Source organism: Podarcis vaucheri (genome assembly GCF_965113315.1).
Source record: "Podarcis vaucheri genome assembly, chromosome: 12".
Lineage (NCBI taxonomy): Eukaryota > Metazoa > Chordata > Lepidosauria > Squamata > Lacertidae > Podarcis > Podarcis vaucheri.
In genome coordinates, this window is record NC_138750.1 from 46,479,096 (window position 1) to 46,494,749 (window position 15,654).

Consider the following 15,654-nt stretch of genomic DNA (forward strand, 5'->3'; position numbering starts at 1 on the left):
CCCTTGGAAAATCCCTTATTTTGGCTGCTGATCCCTTATTTTCGAGGCTGCTGGTCCCTTATTTTCAAATCTGTAAGTTGACAGCTATGCACAGGAGACTTCTACCTGTGCGTCCAAACGTGCCTCCTGCTTCCCTCCTCCTCCACAGGGCTGGGGAAGAGTTGCTAATTAAAAACAGGGAAAAGAAAAAAAAAAACCCAGCTTCACAGGGGATCGGGCAAAGCGTCGCCAAGTTTGCCCCAACCTTGCGTGAAGGAGTTTGCAAACACTCCCTGCCTGCCAGAAGGGAGTAGCTTTCAGCACAGGAGGCCAGCTATTTAATCAGCCATTTGCCCCAGTGCATCGGGTATACTTGGCGCACTCAAATCGCCTTGCCATAGCTTCAATTAGATTTATTTTTAACTGTGCAACGCCATCCGTAGAAATATACCAAGGCTATCAAGCTAACCTATTTATTTGGGGGGGGGGGGTGAATATGTTCCTTAATCCGCTGCTGCCGGCATTGCAAAAAGCCACCTATCCTCTGTCCCCTCACTGAAAAAAGCAGCAAATCGACAGCCCAATTGCCGCAACGACAACCAATCAACACCAGCCCTTGACACAGCCACCATTAACATTCTCCAACTCGTGGCAGCAACCAATCCCATGTCCTCACAATGTATAAGACTGCCCCCCAATTTTTAACATGATTTTTTTTTGGGGGGGGACTCGTCTTATACACAGAAAAGTATGGTATATTTTGTGAATCAAAAGAAGACCTAGAAATAACAGTGATTCATAACAGATTACTTAAGCAGTTGTGGAAGTGAATTTGTTCAACTCTCTGTCAAATTAGACAAGCGTGATTGCATTATTTCAGCAATACTTCTGTAACAGAAGGTCCAAAGGAACAAATGTAGGGGGGCGGATCCAGCAAACGTAAAGCTGTTTTGGTTGAATTGATTTCAACAGGAGAGAGTTAAGCAGGTGTTTAACTCTCCCACTGAAGCAGATGGGACTTAGAAATAATTATGAGTAACTTTGGCCTGAATCTAGAGCCAGCCCCTGTTCCCTTACCCCAAATCTCATTGAATCATGAGACATCAAGTGTGTGTGAATCATCCCCTTAGGCGTGCTTAATTCTTGCTGAATTGTAACCATAGCATTTCCATGGAGTCCATTCACACCTCCGCTGAAAGTCAAGGAGTGATGAGTTATTTGATGATGTAGCATGCATGACTTAGCACATCAAGTGCCATGCATGACTCAGCAGTAAATGGAGATGTCTGGAGGACAAGAGTAGGAAAGATGGTTGTCACCCCGAGGTCCAAAATGTTGATTTGTTTTTTAAAAATCTCTCTTGGCGTCTTTGCTGGAATTTCAACTGAAGGAAGGGGCTATTATGAGTATTGCACTTTAATCTTAGCTTTTTAAATTATGATGAAACTCTGTCTTTGAAGAGATCTTCAATCAGTACTTTTCTTCCTAATACAAAGCATCAGAGAATGCCTCTATTAAATGGGGATTACGAGATAAAGCTCATAATGGGGAGATAGCACATTCAAGGTGACAGTGTTTCATTATCTTATACTAAATTAATGTAGCATTAAGAATTATCAGATCATTAGGACTATAGCTCATATCACTGATTAATAGCCTGCAAAATATTACTTTGTAAAACAGAGCTTCTTTTACTTATTATAGACGCACTGTGGGAAAAATGAATGTACAGCTGATTTATACTCCCTCTGAAGAGCCTGTGCAAACATCAACAGATTGCTAAATACGGTGGTACAGGCAGCGCTTTTAGGGTGTTCCCAAAGACATTCTTTTTGTACCTGTCGCTGAGAAATGTGCTTCCTGTTTGAGTAGCATTTCAGTCAGGATTTGGTTTGCGCTGTTCTGCTGTTGACAGTTTCATGGAGGATTCGTCAGGGCCTGGAATGAACTAGTTTGGATTAACCAAATGCACTGAAATAGTTCGAAAATATCTGAACTGCAACCAAAAACGTGCTGAGTTAACTGAACACGAGTAGGTTCATTTTCGAGTAGATTTCTAGTTCCTCTTCAAGTTCATACTCTTCCGTGTTTTTTTAACTTTTTAGATTCTTTGAGCCTTGAAAGTTAAAGATCACACTTGTTGGAGAAAGTAAAATGAACCCAATGCTATTTTTCTAGAAAAAGAGGTGCCAGAACTTGTCGTAATCTCTTATACAGTGGTACCTTGGGTTATGTACTTAATTCGTTCCGGAGGTCTGTACTTAACTTGAAACTGTTCTTAACCTGAAGCACCACTTTAGCTAATGGGGCCTCCTCCTGCTGCTGCGCCACCGGAGCACAATTTCTGTTCTCATCCTGAAGCAAAGTTCTTAACCTGAAGCACTATTTCTGGGTTAGCGGAGTCTGTAACCTGAAGCGTATGTAACCTGAAGTGTATGTAACCCGAGGTACCACTGTAATGGCAATGATGCCCCCCCAAGAGGTGCCAGAACTGAGTTCTGGCTGGGGGGGGAGCCCTGAATTGAACCATTCACAATTCTGTATGTGTGTTTTGATGTTTTCTCAGTTGTCTTAAGTATAATTTATATTTCAGCAGAGCAGCTGAAAAAAGAATTGCATGTAGAGCAGATGGGACAATGTGGGGCAGGATTGTTGCTTTCATGGTTTGTTTCAAGTGTCTGCCAGATGCATCTGAGAAACAGTATGCCGGGCTGAATGAACCTGTGATGTTTGTATGTACTTTAGACTTAAGTGCTTTTTCCTGGCTCAAAGAAGATTTCTGATCCTTTAAGAGTTATAACTTCATGACTAAAGTTGAGTGACATCTTCGTTCAATTTAACCTCTGATTTATTCACATTTTGCACGTGTTGAACTGCCTTATCTGGGTTCTATAGAAGATGCTGGAGTCCTAAGATTAAACGGCTCCTATGCCTTCAGAAATAACGAGGTGAATCCAGCATAAAATCAGATCTGATTTAAATCTATGTAGGAAAGCTGCTCACGATTCATACAAACCCCATTGCTATCTGTGGGGAATGACATGCAACTAACAGCCTCCCCCAACCTGGTAACCCCCTCTATATCTCCCATCATGCCTGACTATTGGCCATGCTTGTTCAAGCTGATGGCAGATGTAGCACAAAACATCTGGAAGGCATCAGATTGGGGAAAGTTGATCTAGACTAAATCCATGTTTTAAAAGCTTATTTAAAAAAGAAGGAAAAAGAAGAAAGGACTGGAAAGTGCCTACAGGATTATTGTTCACTAATTGAACTGCAGTTCCTCACAGCCTGCTCCTTTCCACAGAAGAAACTGGGCAATTAAAAATTTCAGTAGACAATCTACAAATAGCCAGAGCTCTGCAGGCTGCTTTCTGCTCTGACAGAAGGAGTGAAGGACTACAATTCTCATCATCCCTGACCATTGGTCCTGTTAGCTAGGGATGATGGGAGTTGTAGTCCCAAAACAGCTGGAAGGCCAAGTTTGGGGATGCCTGGTCTAGTGTGTGTAGTCTGTCTATCTATCTATCTATCTATCTATCTATCTATCTATCTATCTATCTATCTATCATCTATCTATCTATCATCTATCTATCTATCATCTATCTATCTATCATCTATCTATCTATCTATCTATCTATCTATCTATCTATCTATCTATCTATCATCTATCCATCTATCTATCTATCTATCATCTATGTATCTATTTATCTAACATGCCACCACAATCCCAGAGCAGCAAGAGACTCCAGGGGTACCTGTGTTTACCCAGGGTTCAGTTTCCTTGCAATTAAGATCAGTGGAAACTCTGGTGTCTTTTGGATATATGGTTTTATTTACACATATATACAACCTGAGCATAGGATGGAGGGACTCACAGCATTAACGCCGCCTTGGTCTTCTCCATTAAGGGACGCAGGTGGCGCTGTGGGTTAAACCACAGAGCCTAGGACTTGCCAATCAGAAGGTTGGCTGTTCGAATCCCTGCGACTGGGTGAGCTCCTGTTGCTTGGTCCCAGCTCCTGCCAACCTAGCAGTCTGAAAGCACATCAAGTGCAAGTAGATAAATAGGTACCACTCCAGCGGGAAGGTAAACGGCATTTCCGTGCGCTGCTCTGGTTCGCCAGAAGCGGCTTAGTTATGCTGGCCACATGACCTGGAAGCTGGACGCCTGCTCCCTCGGCCAATAAAGCGAGATGAGCGCCACAACCCCAGAGTCGGTCACGACTGGACCTAATGGTCAGGGGTCCCTTTACCTTTACCTAGTCTTCTCCATTAGTCACAGCTTTGGATCCTGCACACAGGAAAAACATGTCTCTGTTTCCACAGTTTCCAGCTCACATTCACACAACAACGCTGGCGATTGTTTTCTTACATACCAGGTGAGGCCCACTCATTATTCTTTTAATGGCACAGGGCAACTTCTTTAAATCATAGTACTTAACTAGGTAGCCAAAGCCATTGCCTTGACCTCCCCCCCCCCAGATACAGAACTGAAATGGTCCCAGGGTCCAGTGGCGTAGCGTGGGTTGTCAGCACCCGGGGCAAGGCAAGTAATATGCGCCCCCTAACCCATGGATTTGCGCCCCCTAACCCTAACCCCCAGATGTTGCGCCCGGTGTGGCCGGTCCCCCCTGCACCCCCCACGCTACGCCACTGCCAGGGTCCCATCTAGACTGACCCCTCCCTGCCAAAAACCTCATAGGAATATATAGATTTTAATAGAGAGAAAAAAGAAAACTCTCTCTCTGTCTCTCTCTCTCTCTCTCTCTCTCTCTCTCTCACACACACACACACACGTTTTTCCAGCTACCATATATTCCATTTTGGAACCAAAATTGCAAAATGAATATACAGTGAAACTGCAGATCAGAGGAAGAGACTCTTTCCTAGTACACATCTTTAATTACTGCACAGCCTATTCTTTCAGCATCTCCCCCCCCCCGTTCTTTTTGCACAAGCAGTATGCAGTTGTTGTTGTTGTTGTGAGAACTAGAAACCTTTCCCCCCAAGGAATCACCTCTGTTGCAGAAATATTGCAGCATGCCAATATTTTGTCTCTAGGAAAATTCAATTTGCCAACTAGCCAGCACTTCTGCTGCAATTGTGGCTGCCGTGCATGGTCCCTGCAGCAGGGCAGGCCCCCTGCCATAGTTACACTGGCTCTGGATCAGGCTTCGCACTAGTTAAGAGTTAAAAATATAATCCCTTTTGTGTCATCTGGAATGAGATACACCATGTACCATTGTGTCAGAGAAAGGTGCTTATAAATACACCAATATCACGGCAGGTATTACTATCCCATGCACATTATCTCAGTAGCTGAGCACTTAAAAAGAAAAAAGAAAAAAACCTGTAAGTTGCATGAAGGGAGAAAATTTGGGTTAAAAGCAGCTCGGAACTGAAGACTATTGAAAAATGTAACAGCCAGAGATTACTGCCTGCTCTGACATGTCACAGATTCTGATTATGCACTCATACCAAGTGCATCCTTTTGAAAATAAAAAGTGGGAATCTGACTGGGGCAAAAAATACAGATATGCAAACAGACTTTTGGTTGTTGACTGCACTGTTACTAGCAAACCTTTTGTGCTGTCTTAAATATTTTGGAAAGATGTGGGTCTCTGGGTTAAATGGAACTGAAATCACACAAAAAATGGAGGAAGAATGATAAATTGGGGGACGGGATGTAAACTCACTTGTCGGACAAGATTTCTTTATGATGGCAGTGGTGCCAGCAGTATAGAAAACACCAGGAAAGGCAAAATAAGGCCTAGGTTGAGAAAGACTGATCATATTTCGCAAAGACGGGCATGGAATGTTGGAGATGGAAAGTTTCATTTTGGAATGAGACAAACAAGCAACACAATCTGATTAAATTAGAAGACAACTCTGAGTTACAGATTTGTTTCTTATTCCAAGCGTTACAAACTCTTTCCGGTAAGGATCCCCTAAAACTGTGTGACAGATTACTTCCATGCTCAACTTTGTTCCTCTCTTCTATTTTTGATGTTTTCTCCAGAGCAAATTATGGGATAGCCAGCCTCATATAACCAACACGTTTAAGTCTAATAAACACATGAAGGGGTTAAAACCATAGATTAAGCTGTTCTGCTAGGCCTAGCTCACATTGGGAGGGACTAGGTAATCAAGACTTTGTCCCCCTTCCAGTCTACCAGAGAAGCTCAGTGTGTGAAGAGGCTAAGCTAGTTGCTGCAAATTAGCTGCATGGCTCTTAGAAGCCATTGTTGTGTTCCTATGCCAATAATTTAGGCACTTTAAACCATTGAAACTAAGCCAGGATGTACTGCCTGTGTTTTCTGTATGCTATGTGGAAAAGCACATGAATCTGACCTTTGGAGAGTTTGTAAGCAAACCATTTTTAACTTACCAAACGTGTGGTCTTTTTTTCTATTCTAAGTTGATTAGGTCTAATCACAGCTCATGAGAAGGAAACTATTGAGAGAGGTTAGGGGGTTTATTCTAGAGCTTGGTCGGTTGCATTCAGTTGGTTGCAGTGTGGCTTGTTTGTATATGTGTGGTGTAGGGTAAGTTGTTGGGTCAGGTTAGCCATATTGATTCATATGCTGTTGCAGGGTGAGATAGGTCATTGTCTGGTTGTGCTGTGTATGTGATAAAGGGGAACCACACTGGGGTGAAGGCATCCTCCTTTGCGTGTCCCTGTGCTAATTTAAGTTTGTTGGTTAATTTTTCAGTAGGGCAGTTTCCCATACACTTTGGTATCAGTGATCTATGTTCACTCCTGATAGGTCCTTCCAGTGTCTAGTTACGATGTTTATTGCTGCTGAGAGTAAGTGACTTATGAGTTCCTTGCCATGTGTGTGTGCATTGTTATCCAGGAAGATATTTAAGAAGGCAAGCTCTGGAATTACTTCTATTACCTGTTTTGTAGGCTCAATAGTTTGAAGTTCAACAGGATCAAATCTTAGCTTAGCTATGAAACTCAGTGGTTGTCTTCAGCAGGCCACTCCATTTCAAGTTAAGGGAGCAGTCTTAAATCTTCCCTCACCCAGAGCCTTGTGGGGCTTTATGGGGTGATGGGGCAGCTGCCATATAACAACCATACAACCAGTAGGAGGGATGGGTAGGGTGCAAATGTGTGAAATAAAATAATTTTATCTGGGGGAAATACTTAACAATATTTAGATTAGTTCAACAGGTTTGTCACTATAATATATGGTACCATACAATCCCACTATTGTTTTCCCATGTGTGTGTGTTCCACATTTGAAAAAAAGCAGGCACAAATGCTCTATGCCATAACTATAATTTCTAAAATAGTTTGGGGCAAAGGCAACATAGTTTGCTATGCGAGCCTTATTGTTTTGTACGAGCTCACTGCAGTATTGGAATAAATAGAACCATGAAACCAATTTACTGGAGTTGTAATGCCGGGATTATCCTCTGTTCCTTCATGACACTTCATAGGAAGAATGTTCACTGTTACTCTGTCAATGAGTGTTAAATGAAGTGAATTATTCCAAGCCAATCACTTTGCCCTTTCCTAATAAACCTATTTCCCCCCAAAAAAGATTGCAATATTAAATGATATATACATGTAATATAGAAAATACAAGCATTGCAGAAGTAATGCAGTTCTGGTGCGCCTTCCTTTTTTGAAAGCTACTATGACTTCTGTTGGCTTCTCATAGTGGCCATTATAGGATCTCAATGATATTATTTACTCTCTGACTTATTGATTATTTTAAAGGGTAAAGGTAAAGGTACCCCTGCCCGAACGGGCCAGTCTTGACAGACTCTGGGGTTTGTGCGCCCATCTCACATCTATTGGCCGGGGGCCAGCGCTGTCCGAAGACACTTCCGGGTCACGTGGCCAGCGTGACAACGCTGCTCTGGCGAGCCAGAGCCGCACACGGAACGCCGTTTACCTTCCCGCTGGTAAGCGGTACCTATTTATCTACTTGTCCCCGGGGGTGCTTTCGAACTGCTAGGTTGGCAGGCGCTGGGACCGAGCAGCGGGAGCGCACCCCGCCGCGGGGATTCGAACCGCCGACCTTTCGATCGGCAAGCCCTAGGCGCTGAGGCTTTTAACCCACAGCGCCACCCGCGTCCCATTGATTATTTTACTGTATTTTAATTGTTATTGTGCTACATTACATTACATTATTGTATTATATTTCATGAAAGTGTTACACCCCCTTCCTTGAGATGTCTGCATGACAGGCGAGATATAAATAAACAAGTAAATAATACCAGCACCTTAGAAAATATCAATACCCCAGCATGGTGCAAACTTTATCCCCCTCCCCTTCTAAATCCACATCAATAAGCAATTTAACAATAGAAGAAATCTCAATGGGGGTTCAGCAGATGAAATTAACGCAGGGCAGAACCTCGGCTGGAAAAAAAACCTTCTTTGCCCATGTAATTGCTTGCAGTCATCCTTGTGTGAAAGCCCCCATCAGATTACAGGATTTGTTGTATGCAAATTGAAGGCTAAATGCTTGGTAGCACCTTTCAACGCCGCGGTGCTGGAAATGAGTTTTTTAAATAGGAAATTAGATGAGTAATATTTTAGTCAACAAAAATGTGGGGAAATTCTGCATAAAGATGAGAAAATTATGCATGCCAAGTGACTTTGAAAACCACCAGTGAGCAGTTGCAAAATTCTGTACACGGTCTGCTCACAAAAGCATTGCCCTTCTTTCTTTCTTTATAAAAAAAACTACAGAACAGAGTTGTCGAATACAAATTATTTCAGAGCCCTACCCTGTGCAGTTTTCTTTGGCATATTTTTTATTTTTTAAAAAAAACTACAGACACTGAATGGCACACCAGGCAAAGAACTAGCAGAATACATGAGTGAGTGATATTTTACTCAGAAGCTGGGATGACTGGTGTTTCCCTGATGGGTACCAGGGATGAGGTTTATCTGCAATTAGCCTCTACTATATCTCAAAACTAGATCAGCTTGTTAGAGTTCAGCGTGACAATCCAAAGAAAGGTGGATTGGTTTAGTTCTGAGCATGGTGGAACTAGCAATCTACCAAATAATACAGGTAATACAGAAGTGCTGCATCTGTCTCCCCCTGTGAATAGAGGTGGCTCCCTGCTTCAGATCTTTGCACTCATGTGGCACCAGGAGATGGATGTCAGAGCCCTCAACCTCACTCTCCCTGCTCGTGTAGGGTCAAACAGTGCTACATTCACACACCAGAGCCACAAAGACCACTGTTTCTTAGCAGGGCCAGCCCTTCCATGAGACAGAGTGGGGCAGCTGCCTCAGGCGGCCAATTCTGAGGGGCGGAAAGTGGCTAGAAATGTGTGCCATGTGGTCTGCCCTGCAGCCCCTAAGCTACCTTCTGCCCTAAAGTGTGATGGGGGACTCTGTCCCTCACCTAGTGCTGAATATTCAACTACCAGTCTAGACAGTTTTGGTGCACAGAATGGGGAACGCACCATCCTGTCTTTCGCCTCAGGCAGCAGAATGGCTTGTCTCAGCTCCAGTCTCAGCCCATACAGGAAGCCCTTTATAGCCTTCCCTGTCTAGGAGCGCACAATAGCCATCTTGGGCAGGCAGGGTCAGTCCAAAGCTAGAGAATACTTTACTGCCTCAACGGATGCTCCAACTTTAGATTCTGGTAGTTTGCTGTGCGGGGCAGCTTCACACAAAGCCAGATGTTGCCAGTTCTAACCTAGGAGGCTCCTTAAGTAGATAGCAGCCAAGCCAAAAGTTAAGAAAGGTAGAAACAGGTAAAATGACAATCCAGTCAACAGAATGTGGTGGCTGTTTTCCAACACAGAATGTAGATGCACTCATTTGAAATCTACAGGCTTAGGCAAGACAAACTCCATGTTGGATTGTGGCCAATATACATTTTGATACATGGAGAGAGGCAGAAATGAAGAAATCTGGAGCGAGCAAGCCAAGAAAGGGTTTGGTCAAAATCCAGCTGACTTTGGATCGAAAACATGTAACGGATAAGAATGGCCTCTTTTCACTGGGCCAGTTTAAACTTTACTCGGTATATGTTCCAAAAAGCTCTTCCCCATAGCAGGACTCCCCTGCTCAGCCATTGCAGCACTTAAATAACTCTTACCTGAGGTGTGTCGTCCCAAAATCCATCCACTCATCACACAGCCATGCCTCCCCCAGGGGCCATTGCTACTGCCATGCAGGAGCTTCTTGCAGAAGCTCCCAATTCATATGATTCTTCCCTTCTGTGAGGAGCATATATGCCTTAATTCATATGAAGTGTGACCGGACTACCACAGAACAAGTGGGGAAGAAGCCGGATCACAGCTGCTAGCCCCTTACGTGCATGATGGCTGTGTTCCTCCAGCAGCTATATGTACAGCATTAAGGAGAAAGGGCTGTGTACACATCATCCATTTAAAGCACATTTGCATACCCCAAGAACCCTGGGAACTGTAGTTTATTAAGGGTGCTTGAGATTGCAGCTCTGTGAGAGGTAAACTACAGTTCCCAGGGTTCTTTGGGGTGCTCTAAAATGGATGGTGTGTGTGCAACCTAGAAAGAGGTTTTATATAGTGAGTCAGGCTCTTGGGGCATCTTGCTCCGTCTTGCCTAAGGCAATGGCTTTCCAGGGTATCAGCCAATGGTCTCTCCCAGCTCTGCTTCTGCATTCAAGGCAGATATCCTCTCACTGAGCTACAGCCTTTCTCCCAAGCAAAGAATTTTTTTGACTGTGCAGTCAGGATCCATGGGCCAAACAAAGATCCAAACTGTAAAGAGGAGCTGGATACATTTTCATCAACATCAAATGTGTAGCCACTGGCGGGTGTGGCCTTCAGGTACATTGATATTTGGGGGCGTGGCCAATGGACATCATCCTGCTTCCCCACACATGTTTGATGTTTGCATGGGGAAAACATCCATGTTTTTCTTTCTGTGTGCCCCTCTCCTCCCCCACAGAAGGAGCCAGACACTGTCTCTAGTAATGCTCAACATTGCCCAGAAAATTTGACAAAATATAGCACTTTTCTAGAATGTTCCTTGTGCCTGAACACAATACTATAGCAACCATGAGTATAGCAAGGGCTGTGATCATTCATGGGGGAGTTGCGATCATCCTCAATTGTACTTTCAATCGTTAGAAGAATCCATACGCTTAACCAAATCAGCAACTACCAATCAGAGATGAAGTGAAATTAATGTAGACTGCAGTTTGGTTAAGAGCATGAAAAGGAACTCTTGTGAATGTAGATTCCGCCCTCCATCCCCACCCCCTTCCCACCCAATGGCTGAGGAGAAAGGCTAAGTGCCTTGGAAAAGCATTTCCTTAGGCAATTCGTCAGCATTAAAGTGACAGTGCAAATCCATTTCCTTTGCTGGTTTTGGATTCCAATCCATTGAAGTCAATAGGAGTCTGGGACAGGTCTCGGTAGACAAGGACTCTTCCTCCACCCCCTCTGGGATTCAGCAGAAGGATAGACATTGCTTCAGGGGAAGGTGGAGCCTGGCCAACTTGAGAATGCTTATAAAAACATATGGAGACAATGGGGTAGTTAAACTGAGATTAAAGTCTAGGTGTGAGGAACTATAGCCACAAAATGTACAGTGTAAGATCTCACACCTTCCTAATCCTTCAGTCTCTGTCCCTGTAGCTCAAAGCTCATCAGATAAACATTTGGTGTGAGGCCCAGATCAGTTATATGGTACTAGGGTATATTGCAAAACTTCTTGCTTTTGTCCTAAATTCTTTGGTTCAGGGCAACATAATGGAACATGTTAGGCTGAGTCATTTGCAGCTGCAAAAGTGTGCTGCTTCTCAGTATAATTAATAACCTGTCCCACTAAGCAGTGCTTAACCAGATGTGCAAATTGTCAAGTTCCTTGGGCTTTTCCACAGTCCTGACATGTTACCAAATATAGTTGCAGCGATGGCAAGGGGCATTAAACACAGACACACACCTCTCTCCTTCCTTTCTTAGAGATGTGATTCGCTCCAATAATGCTCTGTACATTTAGAAGAGAAATTTCATAGGTGCAGAGGGGCGCGCTCTTCATGTGGATAGAAAAACCCTGCAAAGCAAAGCAAAGCAGAGCAAAGCAAAGCAAAGCAAAGCAAAGCAAAGCAAAGCAAAGCAAAGCAAAGCAAAGCAAAGCAAAGCAAAGCAAAGCAACACACACACTTAAGTAACTTTTTTTGAAAGGAAGCATTTTATAGTTCTGCGAAAGATCATTTCAAATGCAGTTCTGGCCAGTTTCATTTCAAAGCATCAAAGCAACAATAGCCACTTATCATATCACTGCTATTTTATTTTCAGAATACCACCATCCCAGAAACTATGTATGTGAGCACTGAAGCGATCTGTAAGGTCATTCTTCAATGAATCATAACTAAATTTGTTAAGTAGAAATAATGGGCTGGATGCAAGCGAAACTTGTGACAGAAGCAGCTGGTTTCTTATTTCTACATGGATATTTTGGGTTCTTTGGGCGACAGCCCAATATGTTTTGCTTCCTGAGGTCAAGGACACGATTGCAGCTCCTTTCCAATCCACATACCAAAGCCTACTGGTGTTCACCACTACTACTACCCTCCACTGCACCTGAGACCTGATTTACAGGTCCAGGACAGGCAACCCAGCTCTGTTCTTCAACAGAGGGGGAAGCTTAGGAGGAACAGCTGGAGGACTGGCACTGCTTCCCTTTGCTTATTGGCAGGGCCAGCCCTGTTAGAGTGTGAGTTTCTTACATAACCTCTCCTCCTGGTAGTATTCAACGGGGGTGGGGTGGGGGGGTATCAACACCATACATAACTGAATCGGTCCATTTTTCATGGACTTTTCTCCTGTTTGAGAGAAGTCCATAAAAAATGGACCGATTCAGTTATCATTACAGAGGATCAAATGTTTGGAGAATTAACTGGAAACCGCAGCGGATGACTTAGGTCTTGTGCCTCAGATTGGATTCACTGTGTCACTTTGTGAATTCATGTCAAAGCAATGCAACTTTTGTTTTCTGATAACTAATTTGGAAGTTGGTTTTCTTCATAAAGTTCCATCTATTTTACAGTGAGGGGGGAGAGTGTTCGATCCCCTGCTAAATTTGCCCGTTTGCCCTCTGATGAAGAAATGACCGGTCCATAATTTTAATGGTAGGGTTTTCCCTGTTGTTATTCTGTCTCTCACAGCTACAATAAACCTACCATTAATATTATGGACTTCTTCATCAGAGGGCAAACGGGCAAATTTAGCAGGGGATCAAATACTCCCCCCCCCACTGTACTTGGACACCTCATGTCAGCATTTGGGTGCTGGCTTCTCCAGTAGCTTCTTTTGATGACATATTCATGGCCATTTCATGATGCTTCTTCCTTGACATCGATCTTGCCCTGTTTGAATTTTCAAAGCTAGTTGGGGTTTTCTTGTTGTTTCCTCTTGAGACTACTGTCCTTTTGTACTTTGTATATTTGGCATAGCGTGGGACAACAATCGTATAGTGGCAGAAAATATTTTCACTGGGTACTGCTATTCTATTTTAACCTTTTAGAAGTCCAGAGAAAGAAAAGGCTAGACAGAGAATATATATTAGCACATGCAGTAATACAGCAAATGGAATGAGGGGTTCTTGTTATATTTAATGTATTGTTATTTTTTCAAAGACCATAGGATGAGGCTGATTATATATCCAGGAAAGGAAATGAACATATGTCATGTGTCTGTCTCCTCCTGAAAGTTTCCAGAAATGCTTCACCAGTGAGATGAGGCAGGCAGAATGGGGCTAAGGAGGAAATACAAAAATTATTGGGGAACCTGTGGCTCTCTGTTTGTTGGGCTTCAAATCCCATCAGAGCCAAAGGTTCATTATCGCTAATTAAGGAGGCCAGAAGACAAGGAGAGCACAGACTATTTGAGGTTGTTCAAAAACCACTCAGACATGTGTCTTCTACTATTTGTCATCCAACTATGTTGTGTGCATGATCATCTGTGACCCGTAATCCTAAACAAGCACAGTCAATCATCTCTGATTCTGGACTCATGAGACATGCACATATTATATGCGCTATGTATTACATTATTGTGTGCTGGGCATCCATCCAGTAAGCCAGACTTTTGAGAATGAAATGAGGATATATCAAAGCACAGCAAATAAAATTATGAGAAGTTTTGAAAACAAAGCTTTGCAAGCCAGGCCATCTAAACACTAAATTTACTTTGATTTCTCCAGAAGAAGAGTTCAAAGCCTTGCATTACTCAAGGGTATCTTGAACTCAGCCAACGGAGCTAATTTGTCTCCTTGTCTGGCCAAGGGCTTTTTCCTACTTCCCCTCTTCCCCTAGTAGTTCATCCCAACAAAAGCAGCAAAGAGAAACAATATGCCACTAACTCCCTGTAAACAAAATGAATGGCAGCCAGACATCAACCAAACATTGTCTTCCTAACTATATATCTAAGTTTGTAACTTGGCCCAAAAATATATCTTTGCACTATGTCAGATATTTCTTGCAGCTATAGTTGCCAATAATAAATGGCAATTGCACAACGAGTTTGCATAATGCTGGGCAGCTGGCCATTTTAATTGTTTATTGTGGCAGGGTCCTCAAAGATGTATGTTAAAATATTGGCACCATAAAATAGCTCAATTGAGTTTAATGTCTCATTTCCAGAGAGGACTTAACAGCAATTGGGGAAACATGTTTTAATGGAAATACAGCCCAGGAGTACATTAATAATAAAAACCTCTCCATGAAACTTTGAATAGCATTAAGAAATTGTTTTGATAACATACAGGAGACTACAATGGGTCTGAGGACAACTCTGGAGCAATAGGGTTCCAGTTGAACCAGCAGAGACAATCCTTTTGGCAGACGCTCATTCACATCTCCAGGCAGGACTCTTCTTCAATCTAGTTTCACCTTATAGAGTGCATCTTACGTAACTACACACACATACAAATCTCTTTAAGAATCCTGACTCCAGTTGTGTTGAGGCTGCTGTGGTGTTTGACAGGAAAACCAATACATGCGCATCACCTGACACTCACAAACATGCCTGTTGAATTGTCGGGAAACGCAAAGCAGAGAATGTGCATTTGTGAACTCATTGGGGACACTTTTCACAAAGTGGCATAGCTGGTTCTTCAAAAGAGCAGATTGATTTCAAGGATATGAGTCGAAGAGACTTTGGACTCAGCTATGCAGCTGCAAGTGTGTTGTAAGTGCAATATACAATGTGACACCAGATGGCGATGGTGAGCCTTATGGAAAATTCAATGTATTTTTTTTTTAAATGCTTTTTTAAAAAAGCATTTTCATAACGGTTTTTATATGTGTGTAGATTCCACCTTAGTTACTATACAGAGCTCGTCAACCTTGGGTCCCCAGACATTGTTCGACTCCCAACTACCTTCAGCCCCAGCCAACTAACTTGTCAGGGATGATGAGAGTTGAAGTCCTACAACATCTGTGGACCCAAGGTTGAAGAACTCAGTGAAATAAGCAAAGACACAAGCTCTCCTACGCAAGCACTCAATTCTTCCTGTTTTGGACATGTCTGGGACCAGCCCTTGACCCAATTCACACATGCCAGTGTGGTGTTGTCATTACTCCTATTAGGTCCCATTCTGCGCTGGTAATATTGACTGCAATAGGAAACCATGGCAGATGTGGCCCTTTCAGGAAGAATTTGTTTGGGAGCTTACCTTGTGATCTTAGCCCACACAGT